Source organism: Protopterus annectens, chromosome 11.part0 (genome assembly GCF_019279795.1).
Source record: "Protopterus annectens isolate FY-2018-M chromosome 11.part0, PAN1.0, whole genome shotgun sequence".
Lineage (NCBI taxonomy): Eukaryota > Metazoa > Chordata > Ceratodontiformes > Protopteridae > Protopterus > Protopterus annectens.
This window is the reverse complement of record NC_056745.1, coordinates 1179839998-1179860739: the sequence shown is the minus strand read 5'-3', so window position 1 is coordinate 1179860739 and position 20742 is coordinate 1179839998. Positions and strand designations below refer to the sequence as shown.

Sequence of the window (20742 nt, the reverse complement as noted above, 5' to 3'; positions counted from 1 at the left end):
CTGCGGTGGTGGTGCTGCGGTAGCGTTGTCACCTCACAGACGTTGCCTATTCGATTCTCAGTTAGAGAGTCTTCTGTGTGGCAGCATGCGTGAATGGACGTTCCTTCGTTGAAGGTTGTGCATTACGCCCGACAAGTCTGCACGTAAAAATCTACTGCCAATCATTAGCGGACCGGAGTTCCACTGTGGCAACCCCTAACCGGGAAAAGCCGAAAGACACAACAACAGCTAATCAGAAATACTTAGAAAAATGAGGTAAAAGCAACAGATGGTATCAAAATTAACCAAGATTTATCGTATACTAATGCCAGTAGTAAACTAAAAATAAATATAAAAAAAGCACAAAATAAACAATTCATTGATGTCCCAAAAAGATTCTATGGAGAATAGGGAAACAAATTAAAAGGAATAGAAATCCATCAAAAAAGAAGAAATAGGAACATTTTGGAGAAGTAAGATTCTGATGAATATAAGAAAGATGCCAAACGAACAGAAGAATTAAAAGAAACCATAAGGAGCTTTTTGTAGAGGGTATGACATGGGATGAAGTAACAATGGAAGAAACTGAAACAAAGTTAAGAAAAGCTCCTAAATGGAACCCCCCCCCCCCCCAGATCCAGACACAGTACCTAACTTCTAGCTAAAAGCATTAATATCTTTACACAAAGATTTAGCCCCGAGTAAGAATTACTTATATGAACATCCCAAACAGACAGCAATGTGTTTAACAACAGGAAAAACAGTACTCCTCCTTAAGAGTGAGCTACAAGCCATTCCAAGAAGAATAGACCAGTAATTTGCCTTCCAACAGTATACAATCTATATACTGGAAAGTTTATTGTCATTTAGAAAAAAAAAGCTCAGTTATGCTAACAGAACAAAAAGGTAACAAAAGAAAGTCATATAGAATAATGTATCATTTGCTGTTAAAATCTTAACAGAGAATTTTAAAAAGAGGAATAATTTAAATATGACAATGATAGATTACAAAATATAAATTGACAGCATCCTGCATTCATAGATAAAGGAATGCTTACAGATTTATAAAATACTTACTACATTGGTCAGTCACATTATAGTGACAATGAAAGGGTGGAAAACCACTTTGCAGTTGAATCTTGATAATGGACAAATTATTAGCCCAGGGATAAAAATTCAAAATCTGATCTTCCAGGGTGATTCTTTCTCTTGCCCTTAACCCATTCAGCTATTTACCTACCAGATTAAGCAATAGTTACAATTTGGCTCCAAGAAAACCTTGTTTAAAGATTTCTCATCTACTTTTTTGTGGCTGACAAAGTTGTATAGTTCATCAGATGAAGATAAAAATAAAAACCACAAAAAAGCACGTGCAGTAGACAAAATGACTTAATTTAGACAAAAGCAGAGAGTAAAGGATTTATATACTAATTTTCATTTGTTTACTGCAAGTGCATTTTATTTTTATCAGTTTATTTATTTGCCACTATCATAGGTTCATAGATTAGTACTAGGCTAACTGCTCTTTTGGGCCATTTGAAGCCTAGCCAGTTACTCCATGGGAGAATCAAACCTTGCACTTTGTGTCTTTAAGGTAAACACCTTAACCATTATGTCATCCTCCCACCCCTTTGATCCCAAACTATCAGTTTGAGTTGTTGGTTGTTTCATCAGATGAGGAGTTGAAAGCACAAGTACAAAGTGTTAAAACTTTATCAAATGATATAAGAATGATATTTGGACTTGATAAATGTGCAAAAGCCACATTTAAAACAGGAAAGCTGCAACACCAAGAAAATAGCAACCTGTGACAGGAATGTGATATAAAGGAACTTGAGGAGGAGGGAGTTTTTAAATATTTGGAAAGAGATGAAGGAACAACAGTAAAACATGAAGAAGTGTGAATGTAGCTCAGTAAGGGATAGTTTAGAAGACTAAAACTGTGTTGACATGTAGGAACAAAGTCCAAGCTATAAATTAATTTTTTCTTATTTTAAATTGCAGTTTTGGGGTGATCTGTTGGACATGAAAACAAGAAAAATGCTTCATGCCTATCAAATGATGTATAAAAAAAATCATTGTATACCAAGAATATATATTACTCATTCTGAATGAGGTGTGGATGTCGAAACTGATTATATTTAGAGGTCTGTAGTCGTGGGACTGCAGACATATCTGACAACCTCATCAGATCCAAACATAGTGAAAGTTTTAAAATATGAGAAGTCTAAGATGATATATTTGCTTAGTTTAGCAGAAACATTTTATGTCAAGCAGGAGTGGAAATCAAGCCAGAAGCTGACAAAAATCACAGCAACTGAATGTGCAAAAAAAAAATATAAGGAGAAGGATCAGATTTGAAGGAAAGAAATGTGTAAAATCTATAAATGTAGTGGCAAGTACAGAGATCTCTTGGAGAAACCTCATGTTATCCAAAATCTGACATAGAAGTGGTTAAGGAGAGGTAAATTTAAACCAAAAAATGAAAGGTTAATAATGGCACCCCAGGATAGTGGACTTGGTTTACAAAATCAATTGAAATGTTGGGAGAAACGGACAAATGCAAGTTTTATATTATAAAAAAAAAAAAAACTGGAAAATGCTGGGTGTGATACACCCCTGGCAGAAGGACTATATACTGAAAGGCACAATAATGTGACAATACTGAGGATTGTGCGAACACTAAAATATAGAAGTAGCTGAGAAGCACTGGAAACATAAACCACAAAGCATTGTAGAGAGTAATGATGTTTATATCACAATTGATTCATCCATTAGCAACAATTCAAAAATAGATGCAAGAAAACCAGATATAGCAATTCATAAAAAAGACAGAAGTAGCACTAATCATTGAAACTTGTACACCAAGTGATTCAGTGTCTTTTGTATAGAAAGAGACAACGTCATAAAATATCAGGATTTGCAGACAGAAGAGAGAGTAATGTTAAAGAAAGATACTCAAGACAGTTCCAATAGTAGCAGGAACAATGGGTCTAATAAAAAAATTGCAATTGTACTTAGATATGCTGCCAATACATGTCACCCTGTATGAATTCAAGGAGGACAGAATTCTAGGCACATTGTGGGTGCTGAAAAGAGCACTTCTGGCTAACATGAAAACTATACTCATTTCATGAACTCTAATCATACACGGACTTAGAAAGGGGGGCCATTCCCATCATTGTGTTAAAAAAATACTTAGAGAAACTAAACTGAGAGAAACTTCTCAGGAAGATGGTGTTTGATCCATCTGTGTCTGTCTTTGTGGATTGTGTTTAATGTGGAAAAATATCAGCTAGATCCATCACGGTCCCTGACATGTATTGGCTGCTAGCTGGATGCAGTTAACCAAAAGGCACAATTACCACCAGACAGGATTTCTTTTATAGTTCAGGAAGTCATGAATCTTTCAAAAAAAAAAAAAAACAACCCCCACTCCAGCCTCAGTGCTCAAAGTGGTGGGTCTGATGGCTGCCTCTATTCTGACAGTACCGTATGTCAGGCTTAACATGAGGGTATTACAGCAGAGACACAGGATTCAATGGAACCAAGTAACCCAGTCCATGATACATATAATCAAGTTTTCAAGGATATGTATCAGGTATCTACTATGATGGGCAAATTACAAAATCTGTCTACGTCACCACCCTTTGTTCAACCTATCCTTACTGCCATAGTAACAAGGGATGCATCCCTTCAGGTGTCAGGGCCATTATCTGGACAGGACTATGAGGCCACCACAAGAGGCCAAATTATACACAGCATTCTGGAGATGACTGCAGTTCTCCTAGTGTTGCAGGCATTTCAGGACTCACTCCCCCAAGGTACAATACCCATCCACTATGACAACATGGCAGTGGTGTGATACATAAACAAGCAAGGTGGAACACGATCTTACCCCTTTTTCAGAGACGTTGTGTTGATCTGAGAATGGTCATAATATCATTTCACTTTCTTATAGCAACACATACACCATGGACATCCAACATAATTGGTGACAGGTTAAGCAGACAGATGTTGCTCCCATATGAATGGTCTCTCAACAAGGCAGCAGCCTCAAAGATGTTCCTTACATGACAAAGACCCTGTTGAAGTCTGTCTTCACCATTCAGCACCAAATGTGACAGGATCTAAACCATCATTCTCTAGGAAAGATGGCCCCCAAGGATTGCTTTCTCCCATATATTTAGCCCCCATTTCTGCTCATAACCAAATTCTTTCAGAAAGTCAAGATGTGCAGAGCAAAGGGCATTCTCATAGCCAGTCTGGGCATGGCAAATATGGTCCCCCCTACTGTAGCCTCTTCTCAAGAGAAGACTACTTCTGTAGCACACTTGATTGCTTTCTCCTTCATTCAGGTGGCTTCACCCAGACATTTGATCCCTACATTTGACTGCATGGTTTCTCCACTTTTATCAATGGCCAGAGACTAGTTGAACCCCCTTGTGGTAATGAGTTTGATAACTGCCTTTCCGAGACCTTCTGCAAGGAAAATGTATAAAGGGAATGGAAAACTATCTCTGTTAAGACTGCTCAGTGAAATACAGACCCCTCGTCAGCTTTTATATCTCAGGTGCTTACCTCTTTATCAAGCATTTTCAATAAAGTGCTGGTTACTCTTTGATAAAGGTTCACCTGGCAGCAGTATCCTCCTTTTACCAGTGATTTTCTTCGGTGTCTTTTCTAGCTTCACATAAGTTATGCAATGCATTTATAAAAGGAGTTTTCTACTCCAGACCACCCTTGGTTCGTCCTGCTCCCTCTTGGTATCTCAGTTTTGTACTAGAGATATTGACTAAGTCACCATTCAGGCCAGTCAATTACGCAGATAGTTTTTTGTTATGGAAAACTATTCTTCTGATAGATACTACTGAAAAAAAGAGTCTTAGAGCTTCATGCTGTATCTTCCAAATTTCCTTACCTGATTTTTCATCAAGTCTGAGAGTCACACTTAGCCATTTTGGGCTTAAAAGAAGGAATAGTTCTCTTTAGTTGAATTTGAATCAATCCATCCATTTATTGCTGTTCTTCGTGAAAATATCGTAATAAAAGTGAATACCAGTTTCATTGTTTAGATGTACACAGGTAAATTAGATTTTACCTTCACTGCACAAAAGGCTTTGGGAAAGATGACCATTTGTATGTTTCCTCTTCTAATGCCAAAAGTACCTAAGTTTAATGTATCCAAATGGATGCCTGATTGTCTTAGTTACTATTGTTCTTTCAGTGGCAGACCCATGACCCCTAGGCCAGAACCACATTATGTCAAAGCTCAGGTTACATCTACCACTTTTCTTTGAAATTTGCCATGCAAAGAAATTACAGCTGCTGCTACATGGTCAACCTTATATATATATTTGTTACGCATTATAGTATAGTTTCAATCATCTGTCTGTAGCTCAGGCTTCCTTTGGAGCCCCCATTCTTAAAGACTTGTTGTAGACCACCCAAAGTCCATTGGGGATTCTGTCCAACAACCTACAGTGTCCTAACAGAACAAAATTAAATATGTAAGTTATGTACTTACCAGAACATTACATTTATGTGGTCTCCATCAGGACACTAGAGTAGCCTGCCCACCTAATCCCTATCCAAATCGTAACTTCTTAAGGTATAGTTTCTTAATTACACATTGTTCTAGCTTTACCTTCCTTTAGGGTGTATATGCTGGCTAATCATCAGTACTCTATTTGGAGTCCTTCTGTCAGGAGCTGGGGAGGATCTCAAGTTTGCAAGGAGCAGTCATTGCCAAGGAAAAGACACCAAAAATAGAGTCTACTAGTTTACAGTGTCCTGACAGAGACCAGATAAATTTAATGTTCCGATAAGTACATAACTAACACTTTCAGCAAATTTTTATAGGTTCATAGGAAATTACTAGTCTAGCAACCCTAGTTTTTTTTACAAGCCTGGCCATGTTAATCCTGAGTTGCCTCTATTATCCTTGGTTAGATGGACATAATTCGCAGAGCAAGTCTATATGAACACTGATTCAGAAGGACATGGATGTGTATTCCCAGTCAAATAGCAGAACAGGTGAACATCACCTGAGTCTAACTCCACATAGGACCTGCCCCTGACTTGTTTCTACTTATGTTGCCAGCTTTGTAGCTTGGGGTTGCAAAACTGCTGGGAAGTCCTCCTGCCAGAACTCTAGTTGGAAAGAGTTTGTGGTATTAATGGAGTGGTACCCAGTGCCATCTCAGTTACACTTGTTTTTCATGTCTCTGATGTCTGTTAACTTGAGCCTCAGTTTTCCACAGGGATTTGTGGGCAGTCTTTAGCCCATTTATTCTAGTGGAAGTTGGGATTGAGAACCTTTTCTGGTTGAGCATTTTCTTTAGAAATCCTGCTGATCTATCCCTTTTGGGAATTCCTTCTCTTCACTGGACTTTAACTTCATATTAGACAGTTGTTTTCAGTCTGCTGTTCAGGCTTTGGGTTTATCAATGTTGGAGCTCATCTTTGGGCTACACTCTTCCTAGTAGCTCTGTGAGAAGGACCCTGAGCTTTTGGCCTACATGTATCTGACCTCCTCTTATACTTTCTGTTGTTCAGTTCTTTCACCTGAGTCACACTTCTTATTACAAGATGGATTACATTTTGTCTCTGAACCATTCTTTTCAGTCACTAATTTCTTTATAGCAGCAGAAATCAAGAGAGGGAAAGAGCACGAGAGAAGGCCCCTGACTCCTTGGGTGTGTACCACAAGTGGTTGAGTGAGATTAGTCATATGGATTTTTTTTTCTTCCCTTGCTTCAGGGATTGAAGAGTTATACAGTCCAGTTATACTTTTCCTTAATGGATTGTCAACAGAATTCTCCTCCAGCATTTTGTAGCTCCATACAGTGTCTCTTGCTTATCAAAGTCTGCTCCAATCCAGGAGCGGTTGCCTTCACTGTTTGCTTTAAAATGTCTACTACAAACATAGGCTTTTTTCTTCAAGTGCAGTTGTCTTGACAGTAACTGTTGATGTTAGTATTCCCTTAATCAGATCGTTCTTCAGGAGGCTTCTGAGCAAGACCTCTATCTCCTGCCTGTCTTGCGACTCACAGTAGGGATTCTGCCCAACCATGTGACCCACTGAGGGGTTCGCCAAATATGATTTGGTAACAGGTTGAGCACATCTTTTATTTCTGACATTCTAGACTCTACTTAATAGGCCAGGAAATAGCCTTCTGCCAGCCTTGGATTTTGGAGTTCCCTGTTAATTAGGCAAGTGTATACCGCTATATCCCATGCTTCTGTCAAATCTTCAATGCTGTTTTTTGATTTGGTGGAAGATAAGTAGATCGTTAGAAGGGGAGCTAACAAGCATGATCTCACATACATGATGTGTATGTACAATATTTGTGCGTGTGTATATATATATAAATAAATATAAAATTATAGAGTTGTATCAAGATTCCCAAGCAAAGAAACTCCAAGTGCAAGATTCTGTTTATCTGAGGTGAGTGTAACCATAGGCCATTATTGAGGTCCATCTTGTAAATCAACAGACATAAGAATCATAGGTTGGTACTAGGCTATCGGCCCTAGGGCCTATGCAAGCCTAGCCATAACAATTCCCTGGATATTTCTTCCCTCAATATTTACTTCTCTGGACCTCTGTCTAGCAGGGTGACTGACATGATCCCTGGGGTGAATTTCCTATCTCCCATCCAATCATCTGTATATTAGTTCCTAAGGCAAGATATATACAACACTACAGCTATTGTTTTAACTAATAATTACTAAGCCAGTGCTGACATGGTTCTGAGTCTGAATATACTTATCCTTGATCATAGGTTTACAGCAGTTCTTCGTTACTGTAAGTAACTGAAATATTTATGATGTGTTGCTTTAAGTCCAGATGGAGCAAATAAAGATGAACGTGTGCTACTTATCCACCCTCCTCAGTGTCTGTGCTGACAAACATGCTTGATTTTTCGAGGAGTCTTATAATGCTAGAAAGGTGCCGAATGCAGATCGCTAATATAGCCAGTGAGTGAAAATCTCCTTTTAGGTATGCAGGAAGGCAATCTATGGTGGCCTTCGCTTTGTTGGTTTGAGGTGGTTTGACTGAAACTAACAGTACAAAGCATGACTGATCTGAAGACTGTGGTTTAAAAAAAAACAAAAAAATCTGTATCCACATAAAGCGGTAAACAGTGTATATTGCAATTAATTTTAGTGTCAATTGTTCCATGTGAGAGATGAAAAGCTGAATAGTGTAATATTAAATATGGATAGTTCCTTCAAAACTGTATCACTATAAAATGCGCATGGTAAATTACAGCATCATATCTGGTGACTTTTAGAAAAGAGACATTAATGTTTCCTTTAAGCTGATTAGCTTCAGTATGTGCTTTAATTATTATGAAGTGCCTGCAGTTTTACTACTGGTATATAGCACTCGTATGAGGAGATAAAGTATTTCTGAAAAGCTTTTTCATGCCCTGTCTCCTCTTCTTGAACATGAATACCGTTGTTTCCCTAACAGAGAGCAGTTTTGAGCACCAGCTACTGATTTCACGCAGGCTGGGCTAATTATACTACGAAAATGTATAAAGCTATCAGTGAACGTTCAGTCAGAGCTGTAAACCGTAGATGTTAACTCATGCTGTTCATTTTAATATTCTGCTCTGATGTGTTTTAGAGCCTCCTCTTTGGTTTCTTTCCCAGCTTTTTTTTTATTATTATTACAAGCCAGCGTAGCAAAGTGCTTGTAAACAGAGAAGAGGGTGAAGAAAATACCAGTTAGCCGTGCTTGTTCTTGGCTTAGGTTCAAACTTCTTTGAACTTCTAGTATCCAACTGGTAGGACCTGAAACGTGGTGCTTTACGAGTGCCTGTCAAATCAGTTGTTGGGTGAAAACAGCCGTCTAGTATTTCCTGAAGTGTGAGCTTGTTTGTACGCAGTTTCTGGTCCCTGCACAGCTGCTGGTTCCTTGCAGAGCAGGATCATCGTAGGCTTTTTTCTTGCTGCAGAATTCCTGTGGCTGTATCCTTGGCTGTATGAAGTGCTTCAAGTTCTGAAAGTATAGAATGTTGACATCATCGCACAGTCAGATTAAGTTGCCAGTCAGCTTTTCTTCGTAAGTGGGCCTAGTTTGCGTTTGTTACTGCTGCAGCCGGATGTCTTGCAGTATTATTCTGGTCCCTGGTGTTTTACTTCTTCCCCGTCACTTTTCATTCTATGCACAGCTTATGCATTTACTTCTTGAAAGAGAGTTGGAGGAACAGCGAGATTCAGTGCTTGCTGTGGCGTAGAATAAAAAAGTCAGCTATATTAATGAAAGGGGAGGAAACATTGTGCTTCTCATTGCATTGTTTCCTTTCAGTTGTCCAGAATTGCGTCACATTTATTAGAAACATCTTTTAAACAGTTTAGGCATTTGGCAGTTTTCATTCTGGTACTGTAATAAAAAAGAATAATGCAGCTTCTGACCAAGAACATTACATGTTTGCATGTAACCTATGAGCACTGGATTTTATACTTTTTTAAACATGCGAAATGGAGTCACTTGCATGTGGTTTGCCCTGCATCTTTTCTCAGTTTGCAATGTCATTGTTGGTTTGCTATGGCTCCTTTTGTTTACGCTGGCATTGCATCCTGAAGTCAAAGTGAACTGATACATTTTATAACTGTGTGATTCTGCAAGTTTGTATGAACTTATTTATTTTCCCAGCTATCTTTATAAGTGTACTGTGTGTTAAAGTACATGAATGCAGCAGCTCCCATTTGCTATCCTTAAAGTCTGATTTGGGCTACATTTATTTTCTGGTATTTGTCTGCTAATAAATCCCATTTGAGAGTTTAAAAACATTAAAGAGTCTGGTAGCTATCATATCTTCCCTTTAAAGATCATAGCCAAGCATACATGTCTAATGAGAACAAATATTACTATTGATTTAGAGACAGTGGCATTTTTCTTAGCTGACTACGTACATTCAATGATACTTGAATGAGCTACGTATTTAAAAATATTTAACTTTGAGTTGTGCTGTAAATGTCAGTGATCCAGAGGATATGCCTTCAGTGTAACAAATGCAGATAACTTAATAGTTGTACATTTCCAAGCCTGACAAAGGAAGTTTTAATTTTCTGTTGCTTATATCATTTCATTCTGCATGCTATGTAGATCTCACAGCTAATTACTACCTGTGTGGAATGTGTGTTCTCACTTGTACCCAGATGTAATTTCTCTCTGGTTTCTTACAATTTCTCAAAAACATATGTTGCAGTTGTCTTTGTTATAGGCTGAGGTCATGGCTGAAAAGTCTATTGAACTGGTTCACATACCCAGTTAGCAAATGGGTAAATAAAAATGAGACTGTGTCCATTTTTCCCTGCCATTCTTGCATGCAAAAATGGTGTTTGCTTGCTTATATCCAGTACTGATCAACAGTGCATAATCTGGAGATGTACATCAGCCCAGAGAGCCAAGGGATAGAAACTTTGTTTACATTACTGAACATTCTGTGTGCAAATTGGCATAAATGCTACCACGAATAGATGTTTTAGCAATATTGCTCTTTCCTGTGAGAGTAACACTTTGGTGCAGCGGTAGCATTGTCGCCTCACAGTAAGACGCTGTCCGGTTCGATTCTCAGCTAGAGCGTCTTCTGCGTGGAGATATGCGTGAATGGGCGTACCTTCATTGAAGGTTGTGCGTCAGGGCTGGTAACTCGGCACATAAAAATCAACTACCAATCATTAGCGGACCGGAGTTCCGCTGTGGCGACCCCTAACCGGGAAAAGCCGAAAGATGCAAACAAACTAAGGTGAACATACACACACTTGTTTGATAAGGCTCTGTCATCTTAGTTAATACTATTTGACCACATGCAGTATGGTGTAATCATGTGACAGCCTGCAGTATAATAAAGTGAAAAAAATAGGCCTTCTGGGAGCAGAGTAGCATTTTTGATTGTCCTATCTTTACTTGTCTTATGATACTGTCATGTCATGTTTAACCTGAAACTTCAATGTCCTTGTAATAAAGTTCAGTTTACAGGTTTATTTTATAAGGAAATGCAGATAAAATCCATAGTCGTGTTGCCTTTGTAATCATCTGCCACCAGAAAAGGGCCGTGAGTAAGTCTAGACTGTTTTCTTTCTTGATGTACCATGTAGTGTATACCACAACCCAGAGCAGTCATCTTAAGAACTTTTTTTTTTTTTTTTTTTGCCACACTCAAATCATACAACAAGCTCTTCAAATTCACTTGTATGGTGTTAGATTCTTTTGTACTCTTCAACCCTCATTACAAATCTAAATATTAACAAGCTCATCTTTTGCTCTCTGCAGTTCTAAATTTGCCCTTTGGCTTTTCTTTGACTGATGAATCAGATGAGTCTGTCTGCCTGTACTTTTCTGATGTAATCTAAAGTATCCTATATGCTTTTGTTTTCATCTCTCTGTCAAATGTTTGTTTATAACTTGAGCTGCTTCAGCTATTTTTTTCTGACCCGTTTAGAGTACTTACGCCTATCTGCAATAGTATCATGGGTAATTATTTTAGATAATTCTGCGGCTAATTTTATTTTTATTTATTTTAATTTTGCAGTCTCAGTGCCGCAGATGTAATAGATTCATTACTTATTTTTCAAGGGCTCCTTTCAAGTAATAGTTTGTGCTACTGAATGAAATTTGGCAAGGATATAAATGAGGGAAGTGTGTTACTCACTTTTTAATTCCTCCATAAATTAAGGGGTTTTATTAACATTGCAAGAATGAACCCCATTCCTAACTCAGGATACAAGTTCATGAAATCAGTATTGCTCGAGTCTTTGATGTTTGCTAAGAGTGCATCTCTCATCGTGCAGTATTTGTTTCTGTGATTCGCTTGGAGTTGCCTGTCTTGGTAACATAAGTTAAGTTTGCTGGAAATTCTTTATTTAGGAGCCCGATTTCTCGTACTACTGCTGAAGCTATCTGGGTGGCCTTGTTCTATTTTTCTGTAATTTGTGCTTGCACATTTCCTGATATTTTGTAAGCTTTACGTCTCTGACTGTGTGTCAGATACCGTAGCCCTATGAGTAGCTGTTTCAATAGTTAATGTTGCTTTCATCCTTTACTTCAAGTGCTGTACATGTTTTTTCTTGCTTAATTTTTCTTAACTGTTGGCATTGAGTGAACAAATGTGATCTTTACTGCTTTATTTGTGGTAATTGTGTTTTATGTTTCTAGTGACTTGCATATTGTAATGTCTGCATAGTCTGTAGTCAAGAAACTCTTGCCACATTGTTGCACCTTGCAGTGTATGGACCTTCTGTCATAAGTATATTACAACCCACAACCAGATGGGCAGCTATCTTAAGTTCTTCTCTGTAAAAACTGATAATAAAACAAAATTATCCAGCACCGCAGTCAAACAGTATAACTCTGTAGAACCTATATTTGTCTGTATCTCCAGCTTTTTATATAAGTTTTGTAAACCAGTGCGTATGCAGTCCACTACTTTGAGTTGCCATTATTAGCTGTTTATCTTTTGTTTAAAATTTACTTCCCCCTAGCGATTCATGTGTCAATATCTTAATCAATAGTGATTTAAGATCAATTACTGTGAGTGTTGTAAAAGAAAGATGTGAAACTGCATAGTAGGAGGTTCAGACTGAAGATGCTGTGGCATTGAATACATCTTGGGATTTCAGAAAGAGTATATTTATTTCTTCAAAAGCTGAGGTATTCTGAATAAAATGTTAGTAAGTACAGACAGTGTCACTGAAACAGATGCAGTAAAACAAAATTGTAAAAGTACTTACCATGATTGTATAGCCCAAAACAGAACAAAATGCTTCTAAAGATTTCCAAAGGAGTACCAGAAAAAAACTGACCTGAAACAGTTACCCAGTTAGATGACAAGAAAGTCATTGTGGTCATAAGGATGTGAGTTCACACAAACTAAGTGAATGAAGCAATTTACAACCAGAAAAATGTGAAATAAAAACAGACTAAAGCAAAGCAGTTGAAAGTGAGATATTCAGCAAGGAATGGTATGAGTTTTGCAAAATTCTAGATGGATTACAAATGAGGATACGTTTTTTGGCAGAGTGGCACAGAGAGAGAGAGAACCTTGATGGTGACTCAGAATTGGGTGGCGACGGTGCTGGAAGGGGCCAATGAGGGAAAGCGGTTACGAGTGACTGACACTGGTTTGCCCATCTTTTTTGAAGAGAGGGAGATGGTTTGGCCTGCTTTATTGTTGGTATATAGAGAAGAGAGAGGTGTATAGTGGGTACTGTATGGGCCAAGAATGTGTGCCTGGCTTTATAAGGTTGTCTTTGTCATGCACATGTTGGGGCATGCGTGTGCTTACTTAGAAAGGAGCACACAGACCCTCTCATCTGTGAGGTTGCAAGCCAGCCAACAAGGGAAGAGGTTAGTGCATTAAAAAAAAAACAGATAGCAGTTCAAATTAGAGGTCCCCTCATAATCAGCTGTGCCTCTCTGTAAAGCAGGAGAATGAAAACGCATGGTTAAAGCCAAGAAGGCTTGATAGCCATGAGCACGGGAAGATGGAAAGTGCCTAAAAAAAGAGACTGACTAAGATTTTGAAACCAGTTATTTATTTGAGACAAACATTACTGCAGTATGGCTAAATCATTTGGGGATTCAATGACTGCTCCTAGCTTGCAGTCATCTGTAAACTTAGTGAGCCGGAGCCCTTTAGTACTGGCTTTTTTTTCAGAAAAGTAGATGCAAAACAGGAGAGGTCCCAGCACAGAACATTGGAAGACTCCACTGGTGACTGGTTCTTTGTGGAGGCAACTTTTCCTATTTTGATTATCTGCATCCTATCTGTGAGCCAGTTGGCAATCCAGTGAGTGACATTGGGGTTTTTCCCAATTTAAATAGCTTTTCTTCTATGTCTGAGTAGAGAATTGTGTTAAAAGCTTTGGCCAGGTTAAGGTATGCGATGTGTACTGTTTTGCCTTCATCCATTGCTTTGGTGATCTTTTTCAGAAAAATCCACCTGGTTGAGTAAGCATGACCTGACCTTCATGATTTCAAACTGAGACAGGTGCCATGTTTGGAGGTTCCCTATGTTCTGATTGATTAATTCCATGATAAGCCTTTCCATGTCTTTGCTTATAAGGCTGGTCAGACTTATGGGTCTGTGGAAGACTAGCTGTTCTCCATTCGCTTGGTACAAAACCTGTATGGAAGCTTAGATTGAGCAGTGTTAATAGGAGTGTGGCTAAATCATGCTTCATGCTTTTTAAGATGCATCCAGGGATATTGTCAGGACCCATCGATGTAGTATTTTTAGCTTTTTATAGCCCTTTGTACTTAGTCTTAGTCAAGTCAGGGCATACAGCTGCTGTCACTGTTTTTTGTCACACCACATTGTACATACTTGCAGGATGCTTCTGTTTCAGGCTTTTCCTCCAGTGTGGTTTAAATGCATACAAACTGTCACCCATTTTCAAAAAAGTTCCTAGGCTAGAAATCAGCAGCTTTGTTAACAAAGGCTGTTGTACCAGATTGTAATGGCTCTAACTTAAGAATGACTCTTGTACCTATCGAAACAACTTTTGGTCTACTGAAGGGGCTTTCGACCCTGATAATTTAAAAAGGTTGAAAGCTTGGTGGTGTTTTTTTTTTTTTTTTTTTTTTTAATAATTATGTTACCCTGTTGATGTACTTTACTTTTAATGGCCACCTTTCTGGTTATTTTGCCATTTTACTAATTTGTCAAGTGATTTCACTATGTTATTTGTTGGTTTAATTGTATTTTTTTTAAAGCTGTTTGAACTTGATCATGTTGGTTACAGTTTTGTGCATGACATGTGCCATCCCAGTTTCTAAATTTTTAATAACCTTACAGGTTAAGTTTCCTAGAATGTTTCTAGTTCTACTTAGTAAAGCTTTACGTTTTTAATTCTTTAAGATCTTCCTTTATCCATTTAAGTTTGACATGAAGTTCACCATTTTCCATCTTTGAGGATGTTTAATTTCCTGTAGGTTTCTGTTATGTAAGTAGTGTAGAATGTATGCAGTTTCCTTAATTCTTTAATTTAAAAAATGTTGCCATCCTGACCTGGACCAGGGATTTGTATATTTTAATCCCTTCATTATTTCCAAAATATCTTGCATTTCAAAGGGCATCGTTGTACTGTCTGTGCTTTCTTTCTCTTCCCTACACAGACCTGTTTCTGACATGCGTGTCTCAATGTTAAAAGTTCTGTAGCATGCCAATAACCTCTTCCACACCTGATGCAAAGCCTTCCACGTTTACTTCTTTGCCATTATTTAAATCTATAGCTATGATTTGTACTGTCTTTATTATTTACACTGAAGGTCACTTCTCAAGTAAAAGTTCAGCCTGTTTTCATGGTTTTCTTAATTTTATTCTCTTTTTCTCAAATCATTGTCTGTTTTCTTCATTTTCTTATATCACCTGTCCTTTTTTTCAACATAGACTATTAGGCCTGCAGTTCATCGCTTTCAGCAGTGCTCTATTCCTGGTAAACACACATACATACACACATACACACACACAAATTATCCCTGGTAAACGCACATACATACACACGTACATACATATGAATACACAGAGACATGGGCACACACTACACACATGCATACATACAGACAGGCACACACACATACACACACACACACCTCACATACACACACACACACATCACACACAACACACACGCATACATGCGCGCACATCACATACACACACACACACATGCGCATGCGCACACACACCACATACACACACATACATCACACACATCCTGCACACATCACACACACACACACACACACACAGGCATAAATACAATTTTTCATTGTTGCCTTCCACATTTCCTTTTCACTCCTCCCAAGCCTTGGCAGTTTCCCTTTTTCTATCACTATTGAGTAATTCTCTTCCCTTCTTTAACTTTATTCTTCCTTTTGATTCATGTTTTGCTCTGTAACATCACTGCAGCCAGGGCTTTATTTCTGCTTTTGTAATGTCCTTATTTCTGTCTTAATTTTTTTTTTTACTAGAGCTAAATTCTACAATGCCAGAACTTTTAATTTTCTTGTCTTCTAGCATATCTTCTACTGTTTAAGCTGTATTTCAGTTTACAGCAATCATTCTGGTAGAGTTATCTCGCATACTGTGTGAGCCCATACTATCCTGGGTTTTAGTGACCTAACCAGTTTGATGTTGAGTATGTATGTTTAAAATGTTTTTGTGTAAACACATTTACGTTTCCTTCTCTTTCACCATATCCTGTATTTTTCTCTCCAGTTCTTTAAATTTACTTAAACTTCCATATCTTTTAAAGTTTAGCCTATTTTAGTAGCAAAATGTTTTTTCATCTTTGCTGCTGATCAAGAAAATAATTTCTAACAAGCTAAAAATATTTAAAATTTTACACAATAATCCTTCCTGTGTATAATGATGCATAGAATACTGTTTGCCACAGGTATTGCATGCTTTAAAAATCAAGCTATAAAAATAAACTTTGATCACCTTAAGTGGTACAAGAAAATTGTTAGGAAATTGCACAGGAGTTATACCACCTCGGTTTCTCACAATACTTAATAACGGTGCATATAAAATCCAGATTATTAGTTTTGTTTGCTTTATTTTATGTGATATAGCTACAGACACATTTATTAGGATGCACACATATCCATTAATCTGCATGAGCATAATAAACTCAACAAGCAACCAAACAAACCCATCACAGTTATGTCTGGCTACATTAAAATGTGTGGTTCGTTTTTTACTCCCTGTTCCCTGCTTTATTTTTATTTATTTATTTATTACCGTTTCTTAACCAGGTAGGTAGGCTTTTCACCTATGACCTTGGCCTAAAAGTGCAAAGCCAAAAATGACATGCAGATACATACAAAGAGAAAACAGTGCAGTAAGAGCAATGAAAAAGCTCTAAAATTGTTACAGAGACAGTAGCAATGCACAGTATGTACAGTAAGGGTATAACTGAGATTAAAGCACAGTATATAGAATATATACAGTGGATATAAAAAGTGTACACACCCCTGTTAAAATGCAAGTTTTTTGTGATATAAAAAATGAGACCACAATAAATCATTTCAAAACTTTTCCCACGTTTAATTTGATGTATAATCTGTGCAATTCAATTGAAAAACAAACAAATCTGTTAAGGGAAAAATATAAAAAATAAAAAACATACAAAACGCTGGTTGCATAACTGTGCACACCCTTAAACTAATACTTTATTGTCTGTGCACACCCTTAAACTAATACTTTGTTGAAGCACCTTTGGATAAATTACAGTATTCAGCCTTCTTAGGTAGGAGTCTATCAGCATGGCATATCTTGCCTTGGCAATATTTGCCCACTCTTCCTTGCAAAAGCGCTCCAAATCTGTCAGATTGCGGGGGCATATTTTGTGTACAGCGCTCTTCAGGTCACCCCACAGATTTTCTATTGGATTTAGGTTTGGGGTCTGGCTGGGCCATTCCAAAACTTTAATTTTCTTCTGGTGAAGCCATTCTTTTGTTGATTTGGATGTATGTTTGGGGTCATTGTCATGTTGAAAGTGAAATTCCTCTTCATCTTCAGCTTTCTACCAGACACCTGAAGGTTTTGGGCCAAAAGTGACTGGTATTTGAAACTGTTCATAATGCCCTCCACCTTGATTAAAGCCCCAGTTCCAGCTGAAGAAAAGCAACCCAAAAGCATGATACTGCCACCACCATGGTTCACCGTGGGGATGGTGTTCTTTTGGTGATGCAAATAGTTGTTTTTGCGCCAAATGTACTTTTCGGAATTGTGGCCAAAAAGTTCAACCTTGGTCTCATCAGACCATAATATATTTTCCCACATGCTTTTGGGAAACTTGATGTATTGTTTTGCAAATTTTGGCAGGGCCTGGATGTTTTTCTGTGTAAGAAAAAGCTTCCGTCTTGCTACCCTACCCCATAATCCAGGCATATGGAGAATATGGGAGATTGTTGTCACATGTAGTACACAACCAGTACTTGCCAGAAATTCCTGCAGCTCCTTCAGTGTTGCTGTAGGTCTCTTAACAGCCTCCCTGACCAATTTTCATTTTGTCTTTTCATCAGTTTTGGAGGGACGTCCAATTCTTTGCAACATCACTGTTGTCCCATATTTTCTCCATTTTTTGATGACTGTCTTCACTGTGTTCCATGGGGTAGCCAATGCTGTGGAAATTTTTTTGTACCCTTCTCCTGACTGATACCTTTCAACAATGAGATTCCTTTGATGCTTTGTTAGCTCTCTGCAAACCATGGCAATTGAGTAAATGTCAGGAAAATCCTACTAGGAAAGCTAAAATGTATTTGGGGTTAATCAGAGTATCTTTAATTGATGGCAGGTGTGTACCCAAGACGATTTAATGCTATAATTAAATCAAAAGGTGCTTCAACGAAGTATTAGCTTAAGGGTGTGCACACACAACAAAGTATTAGTTTAAGGGTGTGCACACTTATGCAACCAGCATATTGTACGTTTTTTATTTTTTATATTTTTCCCCTAACATATTTGTTTGTTTCTCAATTGAATTGTACAGGTTATAGGTCACATTAAAGGTGGGAAAAGTTTTGAAATGATTTATTGTGGTCTCATTTTGGTCTCATTTTTTTATATCACAAAAAATTGGCATTTTAACAGGTGTGTACACCTTTTATATCCACTATATATATATATATATATATATATATATATATATATATATATAATGCATATATGTATATATGTATGTGTGTGTGTGTGTGTGTGTGTAGCTATAAACAAAGTATGCAGTTCAGCAGTTTAAGCACAGAATTGCAGATACGTTTAGAGTAATTGCTGTCGTGTGTCTCTAAAGCAGGTACAGGCAGATTCTTCTAGAAAATATTTTCTCAGCATGTATTTAAAGCTGACCAGAGGGTGTAATGATCTTAATTCCTGAGGAATATGGTTCAATGTTTAAGGAGCAATTTTATGAAGGCATGTTCTCATATTGGGATTTGAACTGAGGTCTGATTTAGAGATACTGTGTAGTTGTCTCTAAGGTGATAAGCTCCCTAAATGGGAAGATAGATCATAAGAGGTGAGTATTTTTCTTGGTTGATGATTTTAAAGATTAGTGTGCTAAAGGTCATAGAGGCACAGTTATGAATAGGCAGCCACTGGAATCCTTTAAGGTTCCCCTATTTCTAATGTTCTTCAGGCAGTCTACAAGATTTTCTTAAAGATTTTTCCCCATTAGGACCCTAAATCACATAATTGCTCTACTATAGACTACACAAAGGGAGAGGATTGCAGTTTTGGGCCAGTGTGGTGTCAGTGGATTCAGGTAATTGTAGACCCATAAGTATGACCAATCTCATCTGCAAGGCTGTGGAAAGGATCATTATGGAATTAATGGGACACAGATAACCTACAGACTCTCAACCCAAGCCAGTTTGGATTTGTCATTGGCAGATCCTGCCTACCTAACCTGATCACTTCTTTGAGGAGGATACTAAAGCAGCAAATGTGGGCAGATCATTAAACGCCACATATCTAGACCTTGCAAAGGTATTTGATACCGTCCCACACTCAGATATAGTAGATAAACTCTTCTAGCTAAATGTAGATCCCCAAGTATCTCACTGGATATCTAATTTGTTTATAAACTGAACCCAGGAAATTATGATACCACAGGTCTACATCCTCCATACAATGTGCCACTAGTGGGATACCCTAGCGTTCAACTCTTGGGCCACTCCCCTTTGCGCCCAGGGTAGAGAGGCCATCTCCAAGGTTGTGATGGCCTGTCTACCCCGGGCCAGTAGTCAAGGAGCCTCAATCCTCACCAGTGACACCGGTGAGAGAGAGTCACTAAAAAGAGGAATACATTTACACAATATTTTCAGATGCAGTTCTCTTCATCAAGCACAATTTCTCCCAAGAGCACACAGGGAACACACTCCAGACCTGGGACTGGACTCTGTTTCTCTCCAGATCCCAAACAAGACACACTTTGCAGGACTGTGTCCCAGTTCCAAGTAGCTGACACTCCCACACTTGGGTATTTGATTTTCACACACACACTCCTGCGAAAGGCAGTTACAGATTTACTAACTGTACCCCTTCTGCGTAGACTATAAGGTAACTACTCTGCCACCAGTCAACCACACTCAGGCTCTTGCAAGGGTATCCAATTTTACTGAGTAAAATCAATACCAACATAAATGGTAGAGTGTAACCAAAGCACCCAGGCTTTTTGAAGTGGCCAAGGCATCACTAAAATAAGCATTAGTACTCTCAAGACATTCAAAATATTCTCTAAAAGACCAGCTACAATGAAAGGTATGCAGATGTCTAATAATAAAATAGAAAACACGTGAATACTAAATATCTAAGTACAGTAAACACCAGAGTTTGTCACAGGAGAAGTAAAAATAACACAGTTGGACAGATTCAAGCAGATGCCGAAAAACAATACTTAACTAATCTCACTGCATTTCTTGACTGTCTAAAGAATAACTGTTCCATAGCTAACTTAATTAATACAGCAAGGCAAGATTAGATGCTGATATGCTTATTTCCAGAAGGCAAGGTGATGAGCTTCTAACTGAACTGTACTCAACTCAACTAACTGACTTTGATAGCTGTCATAGATCTTTACAACAGCTTCCAAAGAAAACAAAACAAACTTCTGTGAGAGTTCCATCCTCTCAGTGCTGGTTGTGGAATGACATCACATTTGATCCCTGACTGTGGTACAGTACACAGAGCTTTGCTAAGATCTGTTGCAGCATCTGAAAACCACAGAACAACTTCAAAA

General features: G+C 38.0%; 1 protein-coding gene across 2 annotated transcripts in view; it reads left to right on the top strand.

Annotated features, from left to right (window-relative positions):
• The window catches only part of ATXN7L1 (ataxin 7 like 1), a 955929-nt gene that overhangs the window by 437730 nt on the left and 497457 nt on the right, over nucleotides 1-20742 (top strand). The window contains exon 1 of one of the 2 annotated variants that reach the window (XM_044088534.1): nucleotides 8673-9055. The exons of the other annotated variant lie outside the window; for it this stretch is intronic. The gene's annotated coding sequence lies outside the window, so the exon portion shown is untranslated. Of the gene's footprint in view, nucleotides 1-8672; nucleotides 9056-20742 lie in introns of those variants that run through there. 2 annotated transcript variants of the gene reach the window in all.